The sequence below is a fragment of the Rhea pennata genome, chromosome 5 (genome assembly GCF_028389875.1).
Source record: "Rhea pennata isolate bPtePen1 chromosome 5, bPtePen1.pri, whole genome shotgun sequence".
NCBI lineage: Eukaryota > Metazoa > Chordata > Aves > Rheiformes > Rheidae > Rhea > Rhea pennata.
This window is the reverse complement of record NC_084667.1, coordinates 60,379,128-60,390,782: the sequence shown is the minus strand read 5'-3', so window position 1 is coordinate 60,390,782 and position 11,655 is coordinate 60,379,128.

The following is an 11,655-nucleotide window of genomic DNA, read 5'->3' as shown; positions in this document are numbered from 1 at the left end:
GAGATGCTGTGTGTTTCCAAGGATAACTTTTTTTTTTTTTTTTTCCTCCCTTACTGCCAGGACTAGAAATTCAATCTCAGGTCTGCAAGAGAACAACATCCTTGCCTTCTCACGTATCATTGCCAATAATAAAAACCTGAAGATCAAAGTGCGCCCTCAGTGACACCTCCACAACCACTTTATCTGCAAGCCATCAGCCCTTCGCAGGAATCTTGCCAACTCTGTCCTGGGTGCCTGAGGAAGGATTGAACCCAGATCGCTCTCTTTGTATTATGTCGCTATGGACATTAAAAGAAAAATAAAATCAAAACAATTACATTTAAAGGGGAAGGAATGGGACTGTGATTACATATAGTATTACATTAATGTTACATGACGTAGTAATATTAGACTGATATTATTAATCTACTGAGAGGATGCTAATTTTACCTTCTGAGGACAAGATGTGCTTGAATGCACCTGACTGACAAATGTTGAGGTCTGATGTTACTCTCTCTGATAAGTAAATTTTAGGTGGGGGAGGGTAAAGAAAGCTAAGTCTGAAGCTTCTGTTTTTTAAAGCCATGACTCTAAACCCAAGGATTTTCTTCTAGCTCAGAGGCCGTGGTAAATTCTCAAAGGTTTAGATGTGTCTCCAAAGAAAGAACACTTTGTATAATGTGGAGAATCCTTTATAAAAACAAGATTTCTGGTCCTAAATAAAGGAATAACACATCTAACTGTGTAAGCCCATCCCGGTGGAAGTGTAATGAGTCTGGCTCACCACAGGTAATTAAAATTGAGCTGCAGGAACTTTTTTTTTTTTTTTTTTTTTTTAACTGCAATCTGTATTTTTGGAGTACCTCTACAAGCAGCCACTGATCTTTTATGACTCTGTACCTGCTCACTGAGGTAGAAGAGAAATGGATGCCTCGCCAGCTGGTGGGAGGACTACAAGGTTGTGATGTCTTTGTCCTCCACCACCTTATCTACGTGGCTAAACCCTGTCTCTTCAGGCTTCCCTTTTCTCCTGAGCAGAAGTTCCCCTGAAGGCTCCCAGGCACCCCTCGATCCCAGCAGCATTTGCTATGTGAAGGGTTGCAGACTCAGCTTGCACGGCCCTTGTGACTTTCATCTGTTTAAATGAGTGCGCTCGGGGACCCATGCAGGAAACTGCTGCGTGTTCGAAGGGACGCGCATGGTGTCCTGGCTCGTCCTCCCAACCCAGAACCTGCTGGCACCAACTCTGCTGTGTAAATTTAACTTTGTTGGGAGCTAATGGACTGAAGAATTTGACATACCTTTTCTTTCTCTGCAGATGAGAGCCATATGGCTTTAGACTTTTGCAATGCTCCTTGATCTGAAGATGAATGGGCATTAACATATGTTCTTTTGAGTAATTAAAAATCTGATCATAAACATAGTCTGACTTGTTGCAGGTGAGATCTGTTACAAGGGGAACCACCTCCTGCATGAGGGCCATGGGAGCAGGATCTTTGGAGAAGTGAACAGAAAAGTAATTGAAAAACTATTGGGGGGTGGCAAGCCCATTCCAAGCATGAGCTAAGCTGCAATTTAACTCCCTTTTTTTCATATTCATGCAGGAAAGATTTGATCAGATACAAGGAAGTCCATTTACACTTTGTCATTACAAAGAACCAATGCATGATTGATTTTGCTGGAGGCAGCTACCTAAAATTAAAGTCAAGCCAGTACTAAAAAGGCAATCATCTGTCTCTGGTCCCAAATGCATATAAAAGGGGACCAGTTTGATATTCAGCTACGTGGTTTTAAAGGAGTAGCATCAGAAAAGAGGGTGCAGTGAAGAGGAAAGGAGACTTATTTGGTACCTTCACACAGAGCAAACCACATTACTTTAAAGCTCTCTCACAAAAGTTTGATTTAAGACATTTTAGGATGTGCTTGCAGGTGGCTTCGTGTTTGGACAGGAACAGCTGCTGCACCTCAGCTGATGTGAGGAAACTCGTTGAGTCCTAAGAGCTCAGCTGCGTGCCTGAGACCTAGGAAATTCTGGTTGCTGAACGAAAGCTGAGTTTGAGGGGCATATGAGAATTTCCTCAAGAAATCTATGAGGACTGGACATCCCTGGAGATAGAAAAGCAATCCCTAAGGCCCAAGGAAGATGTTTCATGCTTCTCTTACATAAACTACACTTCATGGACTCTCTCTACCAGCAGGAGCACTATAAGAAAAAACACAATACTTCCTCAGAGAAGTTCAAGCATCACAGCTGGGAAAGCTCTGCAAAAAAGGGAGGAGCTTCCTGTCTCCCAGCTCTATTGAGAAAGAACTGACTGGGGTGAAAGTACCCACAGTGAGAGAACTTTTCAGAGTGAGAAGCTTTCAGAGACACTCTAAAATGAAAATTCAGAAGAGCTTCCAGCAGTGCAACTTGCTTTGGTGAATCAATGTGACTCATTTGTTGAGTAACTTCCTCTTCAAGAGTGCTTCTTCAGAGCTACTGAGACATTCTGCTAATTTTTAAGGTTTCCTTCCCTTAGGATTAGAAATAGGAGTCTCTGAATCTGGGATGACAGAACAACTGCGTCCCTGTGCTCTGTGGCACCTCAGGGACCTTTATTCTGTGCCAGGTCCAAGCCTAGTGGGGATCATGCAAATCAAATCTTCATTTAAAGTCTATGCTGGGGGGAGATGGAGGACACAATTGGCTTCAGAATGGCTGAGTTTCTACCACTAGTTGCAAACATCCCAGGTGAGACTCCTCTTACTCAGTCTTCCTTCTCCTGTGAACAAATACAGGTTCCCAAATACTTGTTTGTGAAATGGCTGACTTTTTCTTTATCCTGACCATGTGCTCAGCTCATCTATAAGGATTTGATTAAAATGGAAGCAGAGAAGAAAGAGTCCTTGATTGTGGGTGTGCATAGTGTTTGCACTTGGTTAGCTTACCTTTCAGTTGGGAAGGAAGGGATTTTCCCCATGGAATATTTTGACAGGATGTCTGCTCTATTTTCATCAGTTTAAGGGAAGGGAAATTTGATGCTCTGGCAAAAAAAGCTAAAACTCCAATAATTAATCAGATAGTAAAAATAGAACTGTTAAGAACTAGAGTTCCTTTTTATCTAGGAAATTAAAAATGTTGTAGTTTTTGATGACCGGTTACTCGTATGTCTTTTTTTCTGTGTGGACCTTTCAGCTTTCAAATACTTTCTTTTTTTTTCTTTCATCACAACACTCCACCAGCTATGGAAAACAAAAAGAACAACTGTTGGAAAATGTTTCTTCCTATCTGCGTTTGAATTGTCACTTGATGATACTGAACCAGCTGTAGTGAAACCAAACACCTCAATAAAGCAAGACCACAGCAGCATGTTGTGACCCCACTAACATGTAATGAGAAAGTCCTTACCCAGGAGGACCTTCTGGCCAGGATGCAGTTTGCTAGCTCAGCAACATCACTTGCACTTGAATGCATAGTACCCGACAGACCCCCTCTGCTTCAGAGAAATCTCAAATTAAAAGCAGACTGAAGGCTGCTCTTTGGGGTTTTGCATTTGTTTTTCTGTTTGTTTTTCCTTCTGTCCTGTAAGACAGGGTTTCAAGACAGAATTGTTCTCTACCCTGTCCTCAGCACGGAAAGGCAACTCTTTGGAAACCTTGCTGAAAATAGACTGCTGTCATGGCTGGGAGAGCACCTCTCCAAGGGCTGGCGAGGCTGGGGATGGATCCGATGGCCACAGGATGGAGCGTGACCTGTCAGTGCCACAAAAGGAGGAAGGATTTGACATTTAATCCTTCTGGCATGGATGACGTGCCCAATCAGCCACGAATAGCAGTGGAGCTGGAAAGGGTAACACAGGCCATATGGCAGTGCCAGGAGAAGGCAGATTGCCTGCCTCGAGAGAGCAATAAAAACAAATCCAAATTATGTGTGAGAGTCCTGAGCAGCTCCCCTTGGTCTATTTGTTCTCTTCTCCTAGTTGTACTTATTTTCAAATTGTATTACAGATGGCTTCTCAGTGGCATGTAGGTGTGTCCTATTCATTTAACCTGAAAAGAGATAAAACCATGCTGCTCATTTTTTGCCTTCCATTTTTAAAGGTGTCAGAGAAATTTGAAGCCTGCACGAGATGTTCCTTTAAACGTACTTTGCACAGTGAACAGATCTGTTCATATGTCCTCTTTCCTGTGACTTGCCTGTCTTCACTCACATGAGCATCGCTTCCTGAGGACTACAAATGGATGTTCACATGAAAAAGTGTAATTATATGAATAAATTCCCATACAAATATATTATACTTGAGAAAATAAAGGCATAGGCTATCTTTCCTGTCATTTGGACAACAGAATAGAAAGAATTGGTACAGTGCAAGTCCTTGTGTTGTGTACTCCTTCAGGGTTCCTGGAAAATTGGCCAAATTTCAGCACAACTAAAAATCATTTAAAATATCGTAAATAAATATGCACATGTATTAATATACACATATATATTACCATGTTTGTGAGGCTGATTAGCTTCCATACATCTGGAACCGAGTAATATAACTCCATTGCTTTAGGATAGCTATGTCTGCATAAGTTTGTTGTAGCAAGAATTTTAAAGGATGTAACTGAATTCGAAGATTGTCTCTGGCATTTAAAGGAAACTTGTAGCAAAGTTTTTCAGGGCCTTATTCAAAATCCCATCTTCTAAGGTTAAAAACCTAGAGATTAATGAATGTCAAGTCCTTGAATATAAAGCGACCTGGTCCTACTAGTAGAGATTTTGAAATTCTTGAAACCAGTAAAAACATTGTAAAAAAAAAAAAAAAAAAATCATGTTTTATACCAGAGCAGAAATTTCAAGAATCTAAATAACGAAATTCCATCAAAGTTAGTGGCAAAACTGATGAAATCAAGTGGACAAGGATTTCACCTCAGGAAATACAATGTTTATAAGTATATAGAAAATTTTCAAGGGTTCAAGATGAGAATTTCCGGTCAATGTTCATGAATGCTTCAAAACAGATAGTGTTCAGAAGTGATTAAAGACTCTACTTACTTATGTCTGAAATTCTAGACACAATATGTTGACTTGGCAGAATTAACGGTATACTAACAGGAAAAAAAGAATGGAAAAAAAGTATTAAATTAATTTAACATTAACAAAAATAATCCAACTCAAATATGTTCATTTGAATTCAATATTTGGTCTGATATTATTTGTACTTGAATCTACTTTCTGTATATTTTGAAGAGCAGAGGCTTCTTAAGAGTGGTCTCCCATCAGAAAGAAGAAAAAAAGTCTTTTCACAGAATCACAGAATAATTGGGATTGGAAAGGACCCCAGAAGATCGTCTAGTTCAATCCCCTGGCTCAAGCAGGGTCACATAGAGCAGGTTGTCCAGCAACCCTCAAACCTCGTGCATCAAATTTTATGAGAAGGAACTTGTGACAGCATCATTGGCTACAAAATTTCACATCATGTAGTTTGTGTTGATTATTTAAACAAGTATTTGTTCACAGAAGATGAGCCATAATGAAGGACTAAAAAAAAAAATCTCACAAGCTGTGATTGCTCTTTTAGGAACATCCTGCAGAGAAAGGACTGCCCATGGAAATTATCTGTGAGGTTTTTTTTTTTTTTTTTTTTTTTTTTTTTTTATGCCTTTACCAGAGAATTCCCCAACATACCAGGGGCCAAAGACAATCAGAATAAAAGGCAAAGATTGATATAAATCATTTAGTGCAAATACTTTGCTTAGTGAATGATGAACCAGAATAACAAAACAGATTTAGATCTTCTGCCCTTCCAGGTCACAATGTATTGCTGTCTGCAGTCTGCTTTCCTATTCTTCACCCATTCACATCTCCATAAAATGTCTTGAAGAAAAAGTGAGTAATAGCTCAAGTCCTGATGTCCGGGCACTGTCAGATGGGCGAAGAAAAAATGTGACAAATGTAAATGTCCAAAATCTACACTGCTATGTAAGTAGTAGGGCATAATTTGCATAAATATTGTTTGCAAAGAGCAATTAGCACTTAATTTACATTCAGTGAAGTAGCAATTTGCACATTTTCAGGAAACAATTTCTTTACCCGTATGTGCAAATTTGGTACACTGCAATTGACACACTAATAAAAAGATGTTAATAGACCAATTCTTTTTACTTTATATCACAATGTACTGAAATACTGATTCAGTCTCCTGAAATATTGATTTGCTGGGCTATTTGTAAAAACAGAAAAATACATATTTGATTTTTTAAAACTTTATTTTTTCTTAAATATCAGAATTAATTTCAGATATCTGCAGTCTTCATGTTCTTTAAGTGGTATTTTAATGGGTATTTTTGTCAGAGAAATATAATAAACATTATTAAAAGACATTACCAAATTCGGTTTCCTAATCTGCAATAACACAGAGCATATTTGCATATCATAGTATAAAAATAATATAGTACATTTTCTAGCATCAATATAGCACTCAATTCTCCTCTAAACATTAATAAAGATATCGCACATTTATATAACATATTTTCAGAATGCAGAAACCTCCTAACTGAGAACTAAATTTTGTATTACTTTGGGTTACAGAGCATTTGTTAAAACAATAAGAATTTACATATGAGCTTGGGTGGAAAAAACAGCCACACATATAAAGGAAGTTCTCTGCCCCATGAGAACAGCTTGCAGCATTTCAACTAATTTACAGGCATAGATCAAAACTGCATCCACTCAATTCCCCTAAGGGAACTTAAACAGGGAACCAAGGAAAGACCTTGCCAGGGGAAGCCAATGGGATTCCAGTCACAGTCATTTTCACCCAGATTGAAAACCACACTTTTTAAAATTGAGCTGATTTCAATCATAAGCCACGTGCTTTGAATCTTCTACAGCCCTCCCGTACTCCTGGGAGTCTTCAGGAGATGTCTGTTGCTACTCCACCCATAGAAACAGCAGCGCGTGAAGAATAGGCATGCTGTAGCATTTCAGGGCAGAAAGTTTCTGCCTGCCAGTCCCAATGCCCTTTCAGCTGGTGTTGTTAGGTGAGCTGACCCCAGCTGGAATTCCTCCTGAAAATATTCTTGCCAGCATCACTTAGATGATGCCCTTTGAGGTCAGTGCCCAAACACTGTAGCAATAGTCATGAAGCATGAATGAGGCTGTTACTGGAATATCTTTTGTTAGCAATTGTGAGATATTGGTGGAAATATTTGTTCCCCCTAAGCAATTACTTGCCTAATAGATTCTCCTTCTCTCTTTCTGCCAGGCCTGGGTCTTAGTGCTGGTTAAGTTCAAGAAGAGACTTTGTGTGCTGGGCAAGATCAAAGGAACAGCCTTATGGTTTGAAATATCGAAGAGCAGAATAAAATTATGAGACAAATGTTTCACCCACTGTACCAGGTGTTGCATAATACATGATAAATCTTCCAAAGAGCTTATTGCCATTGCAGGTAAATCAAATAAAAGACAGTGTGTGGATGGGGGAGACAGCAATAAATTGACTTGACCAAGGTTGCTCAGAAAATCCATCAGAAAAAAGGAAGAATCCCTCCTTGCATATACATTGCTTGGTAAAAGAGGGCCAGGGAGCAGTCTTTGGCCCTGAGACCAATTGGCCCTGTCTAATTTGTGTCCATGGCACTCAGGCTGGGATATATTAGCTGTGTCCATAGCACATACCAGCCAGAAGCTGCCTGATGATGAAGGAGGGGCCTCATGTCAAAATGCCTTGCTATGATATCAGGGCCAAAAATCAGTCTCAAAGACCAAAGAATGACTCTGCAGCCATGCTGGTTGTCTTGCATTTGGCTGTCCTCAGACCGTAATGAGTTTCTTCTGGTTAGCACTACACTGATGGACTTTTCTGGTTGTCTCTGCTATTATGTGTAACTTTTTGAATCTTGATGTAGATGAAAGGGTATGTTGTCTGATTTTGCTGCCAATGAACATTGATCTCTCCACATTGATGAACATGTTGATCTTTCTGTGGGGCTGGCTTTCTGCTTTATGAAAGGTAGGATCCATGAGTGAGCTGACCTTTGCAGCAGAATAAATTGATGTTAGATGGATTTTTAGGCCTCCTTCAGTACAGTCATTAATGACTGGTCTTTTTGCTGAGTTTCTTCCACTACTCTCTTCTCCTACTCCCTTCATATTTTTCTATTTCTACTGTGAGATGTGTATTTGGAAGTTTGGTAGGGACAGGAGATCCCATAGAACTTGGACTGCACTGTAGCTGATAACTGTTGAAACAGTGGAGAGAAATATTTTGTGAAAAATTATTGATTTTAGAATATCACATTTTATCACTCTCAAACTCCCTAGGAAGGGTTATTTTTGGAGATTTCTTAATTCCCTACTCTAAAGAGGGATATGCGTTAGGGGAGAGCAACACAGAAGGATGCAGACAGACATGAATCCCCCTGCAAGTTATATAACTGCAATGTGTCCTAGTGAGCATGTCTTGCATCTCTTAGGAGGAGACTCTCACATGAACGTATTAGATAAATGTAGCTTGGTTATGGAAAGCTCAGAGTATGGTCAGAGGTGAATGGATGTCTATTACTGTCTATAGCCGTTCTGTTAGTGGGACATCCAAGCATCACTATGCACTTCAGAAAATCTTGCCCATATCGTGAGTTTTTTATTTGTCAGTTGTTGATCAATCACAAGGAGAACAAATACCAAACAGCATAAGAAACAAGAGAGGAAAAAGTCTCAACCACCATACCCCCTTTTCACATGCTTATTAAAATAATTGTTGCAATAATGAACTTGTTTTCCCTGTCTTTTCATCCCTGCCATAAGACAAGGTATCACTATGGCTGCACCCAGGAGTGTGACATTCAGATCTATTTTGATGTCTCATTATTGCTGCTGTTGTCTTTTTACTTTGTAAATCACAGATATATATTTCACCTCCTATGACAAGTATTCAAAGCTCTGCTTTGATCAATGCAAAATGCAAGTGTCCCTGACACAAGGTGGGCCTGTATGTTTAAACCTACAAAGTAGGTAGCTCTCATGAGAATCTCTGATTTGCTAATCATTTTTTTTTACTTTATTTTTATTTATTCATTTTTTTTCTGGTAGCAGTCTACAGAATCTTTGAGACCCTTAGCAACAAAGCTGCGTGATACTGCTGCACATCAGCTGCCTAGTGACTTCTGGAGATCTCAGGATTTATCTCAGCAGTAAGTGTTTATGCATTTCACATGCTACCCTCCTTTCACAGAGCTTTCACTACCAACTCCATCACATAATTTTATAATTGATCTTCAGTTCACTGCAAACAAATAACACTATTGAGAAAGGAAATAACTAGTTAAACCTGTGATTTTTCTAAAGTCCCAATGGAATTACATTTTGAAAACTTCTGTTTACATCGCAAGAGAGTCTAATAATAGGAAAGTAGTAATGATATGAGACATTTGGGAGTCCTCTGACCTTCAGAAAACTCATGGACTTATTGTTTGCAAAGCCAAATAGTTCTATCCAATTTTCTGTTAAGTATCAATAACTAAATTCAGTTATAGAAAATGATGCAAATTGAAAATTCAGAGCCAATCATCTATGGGATAAACTAGGGCCAGTCAGTGTGTGTTGGTTACCAAACTCCCCAAAAAACAATGGTTGATACTTCTAGCTTGGACTGTAATGAGGAAATGAAGTTTTGCAAAACAACCTGGTTTATGCACTTTCATCCACTGGGTTGAAAACTTCATAAGACAGGAGTTTGGTGACCTGGGCCTTTTCTTCTCATTTCTCAGTGGCCTTGAGAGATGTTGTACCAGGTCAGACCTCCAATAAATGGGATAGCATCAGTGCCTGCAGCTGAGAAGCTGAGCTAAGGAACATTCAGCTCTGTCTTGCGTATGAGCAATGTGACTAATGGAGCTGAAATGTACTCTGGAGGAATTTGAGGGCCTTAGTCACCTCAGTTCCCTCCAAACCTTGTGTCTGATGTTTTATAAGAGCAGACTCTCAGCTTTCACAGCTGTCTGTAGAGTGGGAACCTCACAGGTTGGACTTATTCTGGTTGACAGCATATGTCTTTAGGGTGCTAAAAGGAGGCTGTTTCTTGATTGTATGGGGGTTTAGGTGGAGAGCCCATGAACATCTTGTATTTTAACCTTAGTGTATAGGCAAAATGCAGTCCTATCTTCATGCTTCTTGAACATGAGGCTCAGTCCTGTGCACTGATCCTGAGGACAGAGACCCTCCACATGTCCCAAAGAAGGTGCTTGCATCCTAAGTGGGGAATTACTAAAGGAAGTCTGCCTGGATTCCACCATCGAAGGCAAAGACTTGGGCTGTGGTGGCCACATCAACTCCAGCAACCATGGGGGCTGCAAGTAGGTGCCACATACCCTTAGCCTCACTTTCTCTTCCCAAGAGGCCATGCCATGCCAATGGCTCCAGGTTTGGTTGGAGGATGTGTTTGGTGGCTCAGACAGGGCTCTCTTCCCAACCAGCCATTCTCCCCACGTGCACACCTGGATGTCCAGGGCAGCTTTGCACACCACTCTGAAGTCCCTTGCGTGGCCACTGTGCTGTGTGTACCACACTATGAAAATCACAGCCCTACAGCAACATGTTAGAACCTTCCATAGGCAAACCCCACTATTTCTTTGCCCTCCTCCTTTATTTTCATTTCCTTTCTCCAGAATCAGTATAAATCCACTTTTCCCCATTAGAGTTGCACTGTCCTGTCCACAGGCTTTAGCAAAGCCTGTCTTTATGTTTTGGGTTCTTTTCTGCTCACTGTCTCATCAGAGGTAAACGATCACTGTGGAGATCCTCCTCTCTCCAGGAAATAATGATCTGCCTCTCTGTCCTGATTTATTCACTTTTGAGACAGAGTTTAATTTTGAAAACTAGCTCCCTCCTTAGTCTTTGCATTTATTTTTGGCAGGAGCAGTTGCCTCTGGCATGAGCAGTGAGGATTAGCTTGGTGTTAATAATTGTCAGGAAAAATGAAGAGGCTATTTTTCACATCTGACTTCCAGCCTGCATGACAAATACTAGTTTGAGCAGATTAAAAATCAATGCATGGTACAGTATGTCACACACAAAGCAAGTACGTGCTATTAATTGGCATGCTATCTGTTAGCTGTTCTTAATTTATATGTCTCTGTGTATAGAAAAGAAATGGCTGAAGACAGGGGGGTCAGAACCTTCTTTAGTATAAATTACTATAGCAGCGCTGAAGACAATTGAGATACGCTGATCTGCAGCATCAAGTTGCTTGGACAAGGATTTTCAACTTTTTCTTTTTCTAAAATATGATTCAACTTACATTTAATTAGAAAGAGCAGCAGAGATACTTTGCTATATATCTCCCCCTGTAACCTAAAACCTATTTAACCACAATGATAAATCATTTAAAAATATGGTATGGTTTACAGAAGGAGGATTTCCTTTGCTGCTCTTCAGCTGACTTTGTGATGGACCCTTGACTACTGACCTTTAGAGTTTTGCAGGGAAATTATTTGACCTTAAGATACAAATTAGTTAATGACTGCACATAGAAGTGGATTTACAAGGAAAGCCAAAAGCAGTAAAGGCTGAAATTCTTTTTCAAAGTCTTATTAGGGCTGGAAAGTATTTGACTGATCTTCAGGAAAAAAAATAGAAGCACCATTTTCATAAGGAGAATTTTCAGAAGCAGCAACATTGCGATTGCTTAACATCCTTCACGCCAGGCT